The 15,926-nt window shown below is 37.1% G+C and overlaps 1 protein-coding gene across 1 annotated transcript in view; it reads right to left on the bottom strand.

Annotated features, from left to right (window-relative positions):
- LOC123549136 (transcription factor E2F4-like) overlaps positions 1 to 14,550 on the bottom strand; it is a 32,162-nt gene extending 17,612 nt beyond the window's left edge. Inside the window, exon 1 of the mRNA XM_045336979.2 lies at positions 14,323 to 14,550. The gene's annotated coding sequence lies outside the window, so the exon portion shown is untranslated. The remainder of the gene's footprint in view (positions 1 to 14,322) is intronic.
- Between the last annotated feature and the right edge of the window lie 1,376 nt (positions 14,551 to 15,926).

The raw sequence follows: 15,926 nt of genomic DNA, 5'->3' as shown, positions 1-15,926 counted from the left end.
CTCAAGTCAACCATCCTGCTGTGGAGAGTGTGAATTAGGGGTTTCTCTGACTGAAACAACTTGGATGTATTCACTGAATGTATCCAGCAAACAAATTTAACTTTGTCTCAGTTTCATTCCTTCTAGAGAACAGATAGTCCAGGATTCTGTCTTTTCTCTCTGTGCTTGTTACAGATTTCTGTTGTTTTTCCTGTGATATCTCAAGCAGAATTACTGATGCCTGTGCTTCATCAGAGACTTGATGCTCACTGAATATCTGACTGATGACTGACCTGAAATGATGAAAATATAAAAAGATTTTTAACATTATTACCTGAAAACAAACTGATGATGAATTTGATCAAGATGGTATATTCATTTTTCAAAAGATCAAAAATTGTTATGAACATTAATAATTTAGTAGACATCATAATTTGACAAATTCAGCAATGACATATTTGGAAAAGCTTACATTGACTTTAACGTAAACCTCGAAAAAAAATTACATATGAACTGTCCCATTTAGCTCAAAGCAAATGAGAGTTTACTTGTACCTTAATGTAACCTGTAGCTTCATACTACAAATAATATGGCTTTTTTTCAAGTTAAAAGCCACGTGCGAAAAACTATTGCTGTAGAATCACTTTTGACCTGGGACTGTGCATGTAGTATAAATGTATGCACAGAAGTCGGAAGAGTAGAGATTAAAAGTACTATCTATGCATCTGTAGCTCTTACCCAAAAACTTACCATGAATTTGACTAAATCAAAGGCCTGAATGGCCTGAGTCGGCTAATGATTGATGTACTGACTGTATAGTCTACCAGTTTCAGTTTGTTTTTAGTTTTTTTCTTAAAATTTCATAACACAGCTCGATATTTACCCAAAATATTATATCCGGATACGATTACACTTTTCTCCAGTTTGAACAATATATTTTACAAATTGTGATGATACGAAGACATTTAGCAGCAATTGGCAGTATCTGACATTGAAGTTTACGGTTAAATTACCTCTTATTTAAATCTTTTCATAAAAAAGTTATTTCGTTTCGTGGAAGCAGCCAAACATAGACGATCTACTTTCGATTTCAAAAACTACAAGAAAATACAATTTAATGTTTCGCCGATTTGTTTATTCTCGAAAAATAAGAATTAAAATCATTTTTAATTATCAGTAGTAACTAAACAAACCAGTAAGAGCTTCTTCTTCCGATAATTTATCCGTTTACTGACTGCAAAATTCAACCCACGCAAAGTTTATAGAAATCATACGATGCGTGTTTACGTTCAATGTGGGAGAATTAAGGCTGATCGGCTATGTTACCTAACGCATCCAGACGATTCAGATTTGTTTTTAAAAAAGCATTGTGTGCGTTTCGTAATTTTATATACGTTTTTATACGCTTAGAAATTATTAGACATGCGTATTTGCATTATTTCTATACGTAAATTTACGCTAATACGCATCTTATCTGGAGCCCTGTGGAACTATTTTTTGTCTTTCGCTGGATGTTACCCAAGCTTTCTAAGCCTGCGCAATTCTTAAATGCACATTTATGCTTAATGAGTTACATTCGAGAATTGCACAATTAAAAGTCATAAATATGACAGATTACATCGTATATTGGTCATAGCAAAGGGAATTGACACAACTTAACTTCATTCATGCAGTGAACTGTTTGAAGTTTGAGAAATCTAATGGAACTACATCCCTTCACTGTGTTATTTGGTCCATTTAGAGAATCGTTGGATAGCAAGGACTCGTCAAAAGGCTTTCAGCCTTTAGCCGACTCAAAAATAAATCAACAAGAGGACCATGATGGTCCTGAATCGCTCACCTATCCCCACATGACCCAGTGTTGAACTGAGTATGACGTCGTTATTTCTATTATTTGACAAAGTGACCTAGTTTTTGAGCACATGTGACCTAGAAATCATCAAGATAAAAAATTCTGACCAATTTTCATGAAGATCCATTGAAAAATATGACCTCTAGAGAGGTCACAAGGTTTTTCTATTATCTGACCTAATGACCTAGTTTTTGAAGGCACGTGACCCACTTTTAAACTTGACCTAGATATCATCAAGGTGAACATTCTCACCAATTTTCATGAAGATCTCGTGAAAAATATGGCCTCTACAGAGGTCACAAGGTTTTTCTATTTTTCGACCTACTGACCTAGTTTTTGATCGCACATGACCCAGTTACGAATTTGACCTAGATTTCATCAAGCTGAACATTCTCACCAGTTTTCATGAAGATCCATTGAGAAATATGGCCTCTAGAGACATCACAAAGTTTTTCTATTTTTAGACCTACTGACCTACTTTTTGACCGCACGTGACCTAGTTTCGAACCTGACCTAGATATCATCAAGATGAACATTCTGACCAATTTTCATGAAGATCTCTTGAAAAATATGGCCTCTAGAGAGGTCACAAGGTTTGTCTATTTCTAGATCTACTGACCTAGTTATTGATCACACATGACCAAGTTTCGAATCTGACCTAGATATTGTCAAGGTGAACATTCTGACCAATTTTCATAAAGATCCCATGAAAAATATGGCCTCTAGGGAGGTCATAAAGTTTTTCTATTTTCAGACCTACTGACCTAGTTTTTGAATGCACGTGACCCAGTTTCAAACTTGACCCAGATATCATCACGGTGAACATTCTGACCAATTTTCATGAAGATCCATTGAGAAATATGGCCTCTAGAGAGGTCACAAGGTTTTTCTATTTTTAGACCTACTGACCTAGTTTTTGAACCCACGTGACCCAGTTTCGAATCTGACCTAGATATCATCAAGGTGAACATTCTGACCAATTTTCATGAAGATCTCATGAAAAATATGGCCTCTATAGAGATCACAAGGTTTTTCTATTTTTAGATCTACTGACCTAGTTTTTTTACCCCACATGACCCAGTTTCGAACTTGACCTAGATATCATCAAGGTGAACATTCTGACCAATCTTCATGAAGATCCATTGAGAAATATGGCCTCTAGAGAGGTCACAAGGTTTTTCTATTTTTAGACCTACTGACCTAGTTTTTGACCCCACGTGACCCAGTTTCGAACTTGACCTAGATATCATCAAGATGAACATTCTGACCAATTTTCATGAAGATCTCATGAAAAATGTGGCCTCTAGAGAGGTCACAAGATTTTTCTATTTTTAGATCTACTGACCTAGTTTTTGACCGCACGTGACCCAGTTTCGAACCTGACCTAGATATCATCAAGATGAACATTCTGACCAACTTTCATAAAGATCCCATGAAAAATGTGACCTCTAGAGTGGTCACAAGCAAAAGTTTACGCACGCACGCACGGACGACGGACGCCACGCGATCACAAAAGCTCACCTTGTCACTTTGTGACAGGTGAGCTAAAAATTGAATGAAGCATTATTTTTACAAATATTTTCATCTTTTATTTTCAAGTGAAACATGTACATTGTATTTGTAATAGGAAAAATATACTGCATTACTGGTACATGGGGAAAATAATCTGTTATATATCAAAAAGCTCGAAATAACTAAAATATCCAGTGTCCTATAGTACAGACACCTTGCACTGGACAGTCTCTGTCCAAGCTTCATTTTAATTAACACCAAAGAAAAGACATATTCAACTTTATATGGAGCTGTTGTCCAGAACTTTTAATTTACATCATGAAAAATTTACCTGTATTTAGTTTTCTCCTCCTGAAGTATACTGTCAGGGAATCCAGCAAGGATAAAACCCTTGTCGTCACATCTTTTATTTGTAGAAATCGACTTGAAATAGGATGGATCAGGTGTTTAGTAGCAGTGATGTTCAGGAGTTCTTGGACTTCCTGAAAGAGATGTTTCACCTTAGGGAATTCCTCAATGTCATAAAACAAATCTGAGCAGAACATCTGCACACTGTCATCTACATTGCTTAACAGGGCCTTTGCCACATTGTTCAACATGTGCACACTGTCTCCACTAATGTCCAGCAGATATGGGTTCTTCCAGTTCAGTGTTTCCACACCACCTCTTGCACCACGCATAGTGCTACAGTTGTCCATCATGACACTTAGAATTTGGTTCCACTGAATTTCATATTCCATGAGGATACTTTCCACTGAATCAAGAATGTCTTTAGCTGAAGACTTGTTCTGTATTCTCGTGCCAAGGTGCCTTAACTCTATCTTATTTTCTTCATGATCAAAATACTGAATAAGGACATTCAACACCTTATCATTGCTGTTATTTGTGGCTTCATCTAAATTCAATGAGACCATTAAAAATTTTGTCCTTTGATTTTCAATTTTACCTCCTCTTTGAAGCTTTTTGCAATGCCATGGGTAGTTATGTATGTAGCACTTGTTTTAGACAGTGTTGCCTTCTCTAACGCCAGCCTGTCTTCACTAAGTCTTTTAGCAAGGCTAAGAAGATCTTCTGCAATGCTGAATGGCAAGCAATGTTCACTAATAAATGCTGAAGTTATGGCAACACAGGCACCCATGTTTTTGACGATTTGGAATAATTTGAGCAATCTTAGATGCCTTTGACGAGCCTGGCAGAACCTGAAAACAGAAATGTCAATCTAATTATCTATTAATGTAACATACTTTCAGTTTATACCTCGCAATTTATCAGGCTATGAAAATTTTTAGCTAGGAACCAATATATTGTGAAATTATGGGCCAAAACAATTATTAAACAATCCTTGGACTAGGAACAGTGAACCCAGGACTTTTCACTACTTCTTACAGGAACTCAATATGAACAAGAGGGCCATGATGGCCCTATATCGCTCACCTGTTATCACTGCACTTCTTGTCCTCAGAAAAAATATCTAAGTCCAAAGGATAGGAACAACAAAGGGAAGAAATTTAACCAAAAAGAAAAAAAAAATCTTAAAATGTACAGATATGTCAAAATACACCTAAAAATTGGAAGTACCATCCATGTTGTACCACAGAAAAGTGGTCGCGGTTTTAGCCAATAATAAAAAAGTTACTAAAAATAAGCTATTTATAGTAACGTAAAAGGGAAGTTATTAAAAACAAAATTATTGTAAGTGAACAAAAGAAGGAATCTGTTGACATAAATGAAATTTCAGATCAGTATCTTCATTAGTTACGAAGATATACCAATTTTAATTTGAAATAAAGGGAGGTAATTTGACAAAAAATCAGTCCATAGTTATCTCAGTCCAACTAATGACAATAATGAAATTTCAAATAAGTCCTATAAGTACTTACTGATATAAATCCAGTTTGATTACAATCAGGGGAGGTAATCAGATATAAAATAACCTACGATTGGATCGGATTTGTCATGGAATCCAAGATTTATTGTTGTTGAAGATATTTTGGAAGTTTGTATCAAATAAAACAATAAATGAAGTCTCTATATGCCTGCAAAAGCCAAAATAGCCAATTTTGGACCTTTAAGGGGCCATAACTCTGGAACCCATGATGGAATCTGGCCAGTTCAAGAAAGGATCCAAGATCTTGTGGTGATACAAGTTGTGTGCAAATTTGGTTAAAATCAAATCATAAATGAAGCTGCTATTGTGCAGACAAGGTCAAAATAGCTAATTTTGGCCTTTCAGGGGCCATAACTCTGGAACCCATTATGGGGTCTGGCCAGTTCAACAAAGGAAATGAGATCTTATGACGACACAAGTTTTGTGCAAGTCTGATTAAATTCAAATCATAAATGAAGCTGCTATTGTGCAGACAAGGTCAAAATAGTTAATTCTGGCCCTTTCAGGGGCCATAACTCTGGAACCCATAATGGAATCTCGCCAGTTCAAGAAAGGAACCAAGATCTTATAGTGATACAAGTTGTGTGCAAGTTTGGTTAAAACAAAATCATAAATGAAGCTGCTATTGTGCAGACAAGGTCAAAATAGCTGATTCTGGCCCTTTCAGGGGCCATAACTCTGGAACCCATAATGGAATCTGGCCAGTTCAAGAAAGGAACCGAGATCTTCTGGTGATACAAGTTGTGTGCAAGTTTGGTTAAAATAAAATCATAAATGAAGCTGCTATTGTGCAGACATGGTCAAAATAGCTAATTTTGGCCCTTTCAGGGGCCATAACTCTGGAACCCATAATGGAATCTGGCCAGTTCAAGAAAGGGACCAAGAGCTTATGGTGATACAAGTTGTGTGCCAGTTTGGTAAAAATCAAATTATAAATAAAGCTGCTATTGTGCAAACAAGGTCAAAATAGCTAATTTTGGCCCTTTCTGGGGCCAAAACTCTGGAACCCATAATGGAATCTGGCCAGTTCAAGAAAGGGACCAAGAGCTTATGGTGATACAAGTTGTGTGCCAGTTTGGTAAAAATCAAATTATAAATAAAGCTGCTATTGTGCAGACAAGGTCAAAATAGCTAATTTTGGCCCTTTCAGGGGCCATAACTCTGGAACCCATAATGGGATCTGGCCAGTTCAAGAAAGGAACCGAGATCTTATGGTGATACAAGTTGTGTGCAAGTTTGGTTAAAATAAAATCATTAATGAAACCACTATCGTGCAGACAAGAAATTGTTGACACACGCACGCATGAGAGGCACGCACGAGAGGCACGCACGAGACGCACGGACTGACGACGGAGGGACGGACTGTCATGCCACAGGTCCTAGGTTCGATTCCTTTCAGCCAATCTTGGTTCTTAAGTGCCACAGTATCACTTCAACCCCGTAAACCCTAATGTTACTTTTCAATCCTCATACCACTGGGGCAAAGCCCCTGACTCAGCACCTTCCCCCACCCAATCTCACTCTTAATTGCTTTCATATATGCAACTTGACAGCTATGGGTAAATGCATAAATAATCATTGAATACGTTAGTTACCTGGTTTGTCTTAACTGTCCTTCTGTTTTTCAGGTGGTTCGAATCATCTGCATGGTTTTTCAGTCCTTTCTTTCCACTTGATCCGTACTTGATCGTTTTCGCACAAAATTCAGAAAAGGCCACTCCGGGAATATCGTTTTCTTTAGCCAGTTTCCCCCATTTGTCATCTTTTTGATCACACTCGTTCAACAAGTCCCATCTCCATTTGTTTTTAACACTTCTTTCTAAATCTTTTGTTTCATACCCTGTGGGTAAAAACTTCATTTTCGGTGACTTCTTTGTTTATATATCAATTTTTTATCGGAGCGTTCATCTTGGGGAGCAAGCCAAATTGAGTCTAGCGAATCAATCAAAATTCTTATTCTATCTTTCACCAACCAAACGGGGATTCCTGGGAAAAATCAAGGTTGAATTACCTTATTTGGTTTATTTTGCCAAAAGTCCATCTGGTCCATGCGAACTCGGACAATATCCAGTCAACCGCATAAAAAGCCGATCCGTCACAGTTCGTGAGGCAGAGGTAAAACGTGTATTATCGGCTATCTCCGCCAATGCTAAAATTAGACTATGGAATCCAAAGGCGGTGTAAACGGATAAGGAAATGATCTGTCTGTCGGCCTATACACGCCCCCCGCACCTCCCCCGGAATCTCAACGGATTTACACGATTTGGAAAAATAACCCCTGAGGACTCCTTTAAACCAGAATTTCCTGTGTATGCCGGAAAACTTTCACCCATGCAGTTCTTATATTTAAAGTTATAAACTCGAAACCAGCTTTTTGATGAAAAAAACTCGAAAACTGAAAAACTAGATGCCCACGGGCAACATGTTGAGCCCGTCAGCTGTCAAAAGGACTGGGAGTTGCACACGACACTCTGTCTCATTGAGGCAAACATTTATGCCAAATAAAAAAAAAGATTGCAAAAAGTTACAATATAAGTTATCTGTAGTAACAACTAAGGGAAGTAAATCTTAAAAAAAAAAACAAGAGGGCCAAGATGGCCCTAGGTCGCTCACCTGAGAAACACACCATAAAACAACATATTAAACAGTGTAAACATGTTTGACCCAGTGATTTCACAGAAAAATATATTCTGACCAATTATCATTAAAATTGGAGCAAAAATATTGAGTATAAATAAGTATTTTCTTTGATTTGATTTAGTGACCTAGTTTTTGACCCCAGATGATCCATATTCGAACTTGACCTAGATTTCATCAAGGCTATCATTCTGACCAAATTTCATAAATATCAGTTGAAAAATACAGCCTCTATCGCATACACAAAGTTTTTCTTTCATTTGACCTAGTGACCTGCTTTTTGATCTTAGATGACCCATATTCGAATTTGACCTAGATTTTATCAAGATAATCATTCTGGCTTAATTACAGGAAGGTCAGTTGGAAAATATAGCCTCTATCGCATATACAAGCTTTTCCTTTCATTTGACCTAGTGACTTACTCTTTGATCCCAGAAGCCCCATATGCGAAACTGACCTAGATTTTATCAAGGCAATCATTCTGACCAAATTTCATGAAGACCAATTGAAAAATACAGCCTCTATCACATACACAAGGTTTTTCTTTGATCTGACCTAGTGACCTAGTTTTTAATCCCAGACTGCCCATATTGGAATGTGACCTAGACTTCATCAAGGCAACCACTCAGACAAAATTTCATGAAGATCAGTTGAAATTTTTTTGCCTTTATCGCATACACAAGGTTTTTCTTTGATTTGACCTAGTGACCTAGTTTTTGATCCAAGATGACCCATTTTCGAACTCGGCCTAGATTTCATCAAGGTTATCATTCTCACCAATACTCATGAAGATCAATGGAAAAATACAGCCTCTATCGCATACACAAGGTTTTTCACTGATTTGACCTAGTGACCTAGCTTTTGACCCGAGATGACCCATTTTCAAACTTGGCCTAGATTTCATCAAGGCAATCATTCTGACCAATATTCATGAAGATCAACTGAAAAATACAGCCTCTATCGCAAACACAAGGTTTTTCTTTGATTTGACCTAGTGACCTAGTTTTTGACCCAAGATGACCCATTTTCGAACTCGGCCTAGATTTCATCAAGGCAATCATTCTGACCAATATTCATGAAGATCAATTGAAAAATACAGCCTCTATCGCATACGCAAGGTTTTTCATTGATTTGACCTAGTTTTTGATCCGAGATGACCCATTTTCAAACTTGGCCTAGATTTCATCAAGGCAATCATTCTGACCAATATTCATGAAGATCAATTGAAAAATACAGCCTCTATAGCATACACAAGGTTTTTCTTTGATTTGACCTAGTCACCTAGTTTTTGACCCGAGATGACCCATTTTCGAACTTGCCCTAGACTTCATCAAGGCAATCATTCTGACCAATATTCATGAAGATCAATTGAAAAATACAGCCTCTATCGCATACACAAGGTTTTTCTTTGATTTGACCTAGTGACCTAGTTTTTGACCCGAGATGACCCATTTTCGAACTCGGCCTAGATTTCATCAAGGCAATCATTCTGACCAATATTCATGAAGATCAATTGAAAAATACAGCCTCTATCGCATACACAAGGTTTTTCTTTGATTTGACCTAGTGACCTAGTTTTTGATCCCAGATGACCCATTTTCGAACTCGGCCTAGATTTCATCAAGGTTATCATTCTGACCAATATTCATGAAGCCCCTATCACATACACAAGCTAAATGTTGACAGACAGACGACAGACGACACACGCCGGACATCGAGCGATCAGAAAAACTCACCTGAGGTGAGCTAAAAAAAAAAAAAAAAAAAAAAAAATTCTAAGTCCATTCAAAAATCCTTACCAGTAGAGATAGGTCAAAATACAGCCCCTATCACATACACAAGCTAAATGTTGACAGACAGATGACAGACGACACACGCCGGACATCGAGCGATCAGAAAAACTCACCTGAGGTGAGCTAAAAAAAAAAAAAAAAAAAAAAAATTCTAAGTCCATTCAAAAATCCTTACCAGTAGAGATAGGTCAAAATACACCTCAAAATCGGATGTAACATGCATGTTGTACTACAGAAAAGTGGCCTTGGTTTTTCCCTACAACCAGTAATAAAACAAGAGCTGTCGGAGGACAGCAACGCTCGACTATTCAACAGCCTTGTCGCTTGAATGAATACGAAAGTCGAAAAAGGGGCATAATTTAGTAAAAAAGTAAAATAGGGTTATGGGACCTGCATAGTGCTTATCAGCTCATGACAGTGAACAAGTGTATGAAGTTTCAATCCATTCCCATTAGTGGGCTTACATATAAGAATTTAACCGAAGTTGAAAAAGGGGCATAATTTTGTAAAATGCGAAGTTGAGTTATTGACCCTTTGCACTGCATGTCATATCATGACAGAGAACTAGTGTGTGAAGTTTCAATCCTTTCCCATTAGTGGATACTGAGATACCAGCTTACATACAAAAACTTAACCAAAAATTTCTATGTTGAAAAAGGGGCATAATTTTGTAAAAAAGCAAAATAAAGTTATGGGACCTGCTTTGTGCATGTCAGATCATGACAGTGAACAAGTGTGTGAAGTTTCAATCCATTCCCATTAGTGAGTACTGAGATACCAGCTTACATACAAAACCTTAACCAAAAATTTCTAAGTAAAACAAGAGGGCCATGATGGCCCTATATCGCTCACCTGTTATCATTGCACTTGAGGACAAGAAGGTCCTCAGAAAAAATATCTAAGTCCAAAGGACAGGAACAACAAAGGGAAGAAATTTAACCAAAAAGAAAAAAAATTCTTACAAGGTATAGATATGTCAAAATTTACCTAAAAATTGGAGGTACCATCCATGTTGTACCACAGAAAAGTGGTCTCGGTTTTTCCCTACTGCCAATAATAAAAAAGTTACTAAAAATAAGCTATTTATAGTAACGTAAATGTGAAGTAATTAAAAAAAATATTGTAAGTGAACAAAAGAAGGATCTGCCAAATAAATCTGTTGACATAAATGAAATTTCAGATCAGTATCTTCATTAGTTACGGAGATATACCCATTTTAATTTGAAATAAAGGGAGGTAATTTGACATAAAATCAGTACATAGTTATCTACCCTGATTGTCTCAGTCCAACTAATAACAATAATGAAATTTCAAATAAGTCCTGTAAGTATTTACTGATATAAATCCATATTTATTACAATCAGGGGAGGTAATCAGATATAAAATAACTCTGGAACCTACGATTGGATCTGATTTGTCATGGAATCCAAAATTTATTGTTGTTGAAGATATTTTGGAAGTTTGTATCAAATAAAACCATAAATGAAGTCTCTATATGGCTGCAAAAGCCAAAATAGCCAATTTTGGACCTTTAAGGGGCCGTAACTCTGGAACCCATGAAGGAATCTGGCCAGTTCAACAAAGGAACCAAGATCTTGTGGTGATACAAGTTGTGTGCATGTTTGGTTAAAATCAAATCATAAATGAAGCTGCTATTGTGCAGACAAGGTCAAAATAGCCAATTTTGGCCCTTTCAGGGGCCATAACTCTGGAACCCATTATGGGATCTGGCCGGTTCAAGAAAGGAACCAAGATCTTATGGTGACACAAGTTTTGTGCAAGTTTGATTAAATTCAAATCATAAATGAAGCTGCTATTGTGCAGACAAGGTCAAAATAGCTAACTCCAGCCCTATCAGGGGCCATAACTCTGGAACCCATTACGGGATCTGGCCGGTTCAAGAAAGGAACCAAGATCTTATGGTGATACAAGTTTTGTGCAAGTTTGGTTAAAATCAAATCATAAATGAAGCTGCTATTGTGCAGACAAGGTCAAAATAGCTGATTTTGACCCCTTCAGGGGCCATAACTCTGGAACCCATAACGGAATCTTGCCAGTTCCAGAAAGGAACCAAGATCTTATGGTGATACAAGTTGTGTGCAAGTTTGGTAAAAATCAAATCATAAATAAAGCTGCTATTGTGCAGACAAGGTCAAAATAGCTATTTTTGGGCCTTTCAGGGGCCATTACTCTGGAACCCATAATGGAATCTGGCCAGTTCCAGAAAGGAACCAAGATCTTATGGTGATACAAGTTGTGTGCAAGTTTGGTAAAAATCAAATCATAAATAAAGCTGCTATTGTGCAGACAAGGTCAAAATAGCTAATTTTGGCCCTTTCAGGGGCCATAACTCTGGAACCCATAAAGGGATCTGGCCAGTTCAAGAAAGGAACCGAGATCTTATGGTGATACAAGTTGTGTGCACGTTTGGTTAAAATAAAGTCATAAATGAAACCACTATCGTGCAGACAAGAAATTGTTGACGGACGGACGGACGGACGGACGACGAACGAAGGGTGATCACAAAAGCTCACCTTGTCACTGTGACAGGTGAGCTAAAAAGGGGCATAATTTTGTAAAAAAGCAAAACAGAGTTATGGAACCTGTGCAATGTAAGTCAGTTTATCACAGTGAATAAGTGTATGAAGTTTCAATCCATTCCCACAAGTGGTTGCTGAGATACCAGCTTACATACGAAAACTTAACCAAATCGGGACGCGGACGCGGACGCATGGGCGAGTCCAATAGCTCTACTATTCTATGAATAGTCGAGCTAAAAAGTTACGATATAAGCTATTTATAGTAGCAACAAAGGGAAGTATTTATAGGTTCTTGCGCATGACACTCCGTCTCATGATGGTGAACAACTGTGCCAAGTTACATCAAAATCCCATTATGCATGAAAAAGAAATGCTCCGGACAGTCATTCTTGTATCTGACCTTTGACATCTAAGAGTGACCTTGACCTTAGACCTAAGGACTGGTTCTTGTGCTTGACACTCTGTCTCATGGTGGTGAATATTTGTGCCAAGTTACATCAAAATCCCTTCATGCATGAAAAAGAGATGCTCTGGACAAAGTTGTCACTCTTGTATACTTTGACCATTAAGTGTGACCTTGACCTTAGACCTAGGGACCTGATTCTTGCACAAGACATGCCGTCTCATGATGGTGAACAATTGTGCCAAGTTACATCAAAATCTCTCCATGCATGAAGAAGAATGCTCCGGACAGTCATTATTGAATTTGACATTTGACCTCTAAGTGTGACCTTGACCTTTGAGATAGGAACCTGGGATTTGCGCATGACACTCATCCTCACTGTGGTTAACATTCATGTCCAGTATAAACAAGATTGCTCCATGCATGTCAAAGTTATGGTCCGGACAAACAAATCCGGACAGACGGACGCACGCACACACATACACCGAACAGCCATTTGGACAACTATGTCTTCGCTTCCGCAAGCGGGCTGGACAAAAAATCAATTTTTTATTATCACTATGACCATATTTTTCTATTTTTAGTTACCCATTGGCATTAAAATAACCTTTTTGTCACCAAAAAAAAACAAAAAAAAACGAAAAACGAAATGAAAATTTTAGATCTCAGTGAGATTGAACCGACACCCTTCAATTCCAAATCTATTTTTTTAATTCAAATATGACCTCATTTTTCTATTTTTAGTTACACTGACCTTGACCCTGATCCAAGTGAACTCAAATAGCTATCTACGCACCAATTGTACTGACAATAAGTGTACCCAAACTAAAGAAATTGAGTGGAAGCCATTGTTCTATTCTTAGTAACAGTGACCCCAAATATCATTCAAAGGTAATTGCTGTACACAAATTTTAGTGGCTGCTGGCAGTAAGTAAGTCCAAACTAAAATTATAAAGAAAAAAACCTGGTTAATGAACAAAATTGTTCGCGTATTTTCAAGGGTTGTCAGTACCACTGCAAACTGTTCTTTAATCAAATCTGGCATACTTCTGTATCCAGTATTGGAAACAAAATGATGCACAATGCATGGCATTTTAAAGCCTTAATTACAAAAGAATTTCATAAAACAGTGGAGCCTGCCTTTTCTCCTTCATACCTGTACCTGAGACTTTAGCAAACCGCAAAAAGTTTGAGCTATTTGCAGTCAAATGTACAAGAATAAGGAAATGTTTTCATGGGTTGTACATCTCTTGTTAGGTTAGAGTAAATTGCATTCCTGAACATGCATATGTACATTAATTTCACATAAGTTTTAACCTTTTCAATAACATTTAAAATTATTTCAAAATGGACAAAAAATTCTGAGATCTTTTAAAAGTTTTTACTCTTGGTTGCAATGGCAACCAGAATTTTGCATGGATGACCTAGATTTGAAAGGTGATCACCCAAGGAACATTCCTGTTAAGTTTGGTTGAAATTAGCATTGTTCTTTGAAGAAATTGTGGACAGACAGATGGACATTCAATAATCCTAAAATCTCATCATGAGCACTTTCTACTCAAGTGAGCTAAAAATATATTATGTGCTCAAGAGCAGTAATGTTACTCTTGTATATAGGTATGTTTTGTCAATTTTTGCGAATGAACACTTTTGGTGACTTTGGACAACAGTGGAAAGGCCATGAAACTAACTGATATTTAAACACAGTGCATACTCACTTTGTTGGCTTTTTGTCTCGTATTTTGGTTAGGGTTATAATTTTGGTCAACTTCTTGTGCTGCAGCTTGGCACTGACTGGCTAAACCTTCATCAGGGGGTGGGACTTGAACCACTACAGGTGACTGGTTGTCTGAGTCTTTATTCACTAAAAGCACATTTATTGGACCTGAGCTGCTTTTTAAATTAATCTGGTAGTTCTTCTTTAAACCTGGACCCTGCAAAGTTCAAACAAAACAGTATCAGTGAAAACTTCTATGAACTTTTTTCTTTTATCCAACAGCAGCAAGATGAAATGTTTGATTTTGTTTTTTTTGTCAGTAAATGAACATGAGGGTCACTGACCCTAAAGCACTCACCTGTGTACAAAGCTTCAAGTGTGTTTGTAGAATGTAATGGTACAAGTACAGAGTTTGGTTTCTTCTATGTTAGCTTATATTATTTACATAACATTTTGCACCTAGGGCAATAATTTTAACAATTATCATGGTTATGGTAGACAGTACAAGTCTGATATCACAGGTCAAATATATCAAGGCTCAAGGTTTCTTTTATATAAGCATATAGTAAGGACATGTCACACATGGGGCGTGACCATTTTTGACCTCAGGACAATAATTTGGTCAATTATGGTAGAGAGTCAAACCCTTATACCACATGCCAAATATCAAAGCTCTAGAGAAAAAGAAGTCTGATAGCTGAAAACCTATTCTTAACAAAAAGACCCGTATGTTCAATAAACCGGGACCATCTGAAAAACTTTAAAAATAGGGCTACCCAGAGATCATTTGTGTAAAATTTCAACAAAATTCATTCAGTGGTTTTAGAGATCTTGTTAAATAAAGAAACTGTTGATGAAAAGTGGCCACGTCCTCTCGCTGCCATGTTTTTGGACAAATCAGATAAATTTGAACAATACCTGTAGGAGGTCACACATGGACAATTTGTGTAAAATTGTTTTAAAATCAATTTTTCTAAGTTTCTACTATACACAAATAGGAAAAAGTCACCATGCCCCCAGGCACCCATGTTTTTGATGATTTGGAATAATTTGAACAATCTTAGGGTCACACAAGGACCATTTGTGTAAAATTATTTTAAAATCGGGCTAGCAGTTTCACACAAGAAGATTTTTCAAATTTCCACTATATGCATATAGGGAAAAGTGACCACACCCTCTGGTGGCCATGTTTTTTGACAAATCACAATTCCTTGAACAATGTTGGTAGAGGGTGATATAAGGAACATTTGTGTGAAATTATTTCAAAATTGGACCGTCCATTCAGGAGATATTTGAAGATTTTTTCTATTTTTAGCTCGGGCGGCTGTGCAACTAAGTGGAACCATTTGAACAACTTTGATAGAGGCACATTTAGACCAAGTTTCATCAAAATCCATTCAGTGGTTTTGGAGATGTCTTTTAAACACAACTGTTGATGACAGACAGACAACTTGACAGACGAACGGACGCACACAAAAAGGACGACGGAGATAGCATGATTACAACAGCTCACCATGAGTACTTTCAAGTGAGCTAAAAATACTACAGTAAATATTTCAAAATTTATCTCCTTTATAAATGTATAACTTTTTCTAGAAAGTTCAG

The sequence above is a fragment of the Mercenaria mercenaria genome, chromosome 6 (genome assembly GCF_021730395.1).
Source record: "Mercenaria mercenaria strain notata chromosome 6, MADL_Memer_1, whole genome shotgun sequence".
NCBI lineage: Eukaryota > Metazoa > Mollusca > Bivalvia > Venerida > Veneridae > Mercenaria > Mercenaria mercenaria.
This window is presented reverse-complemented; position numbering and strand designations above follow the sequence as displayed.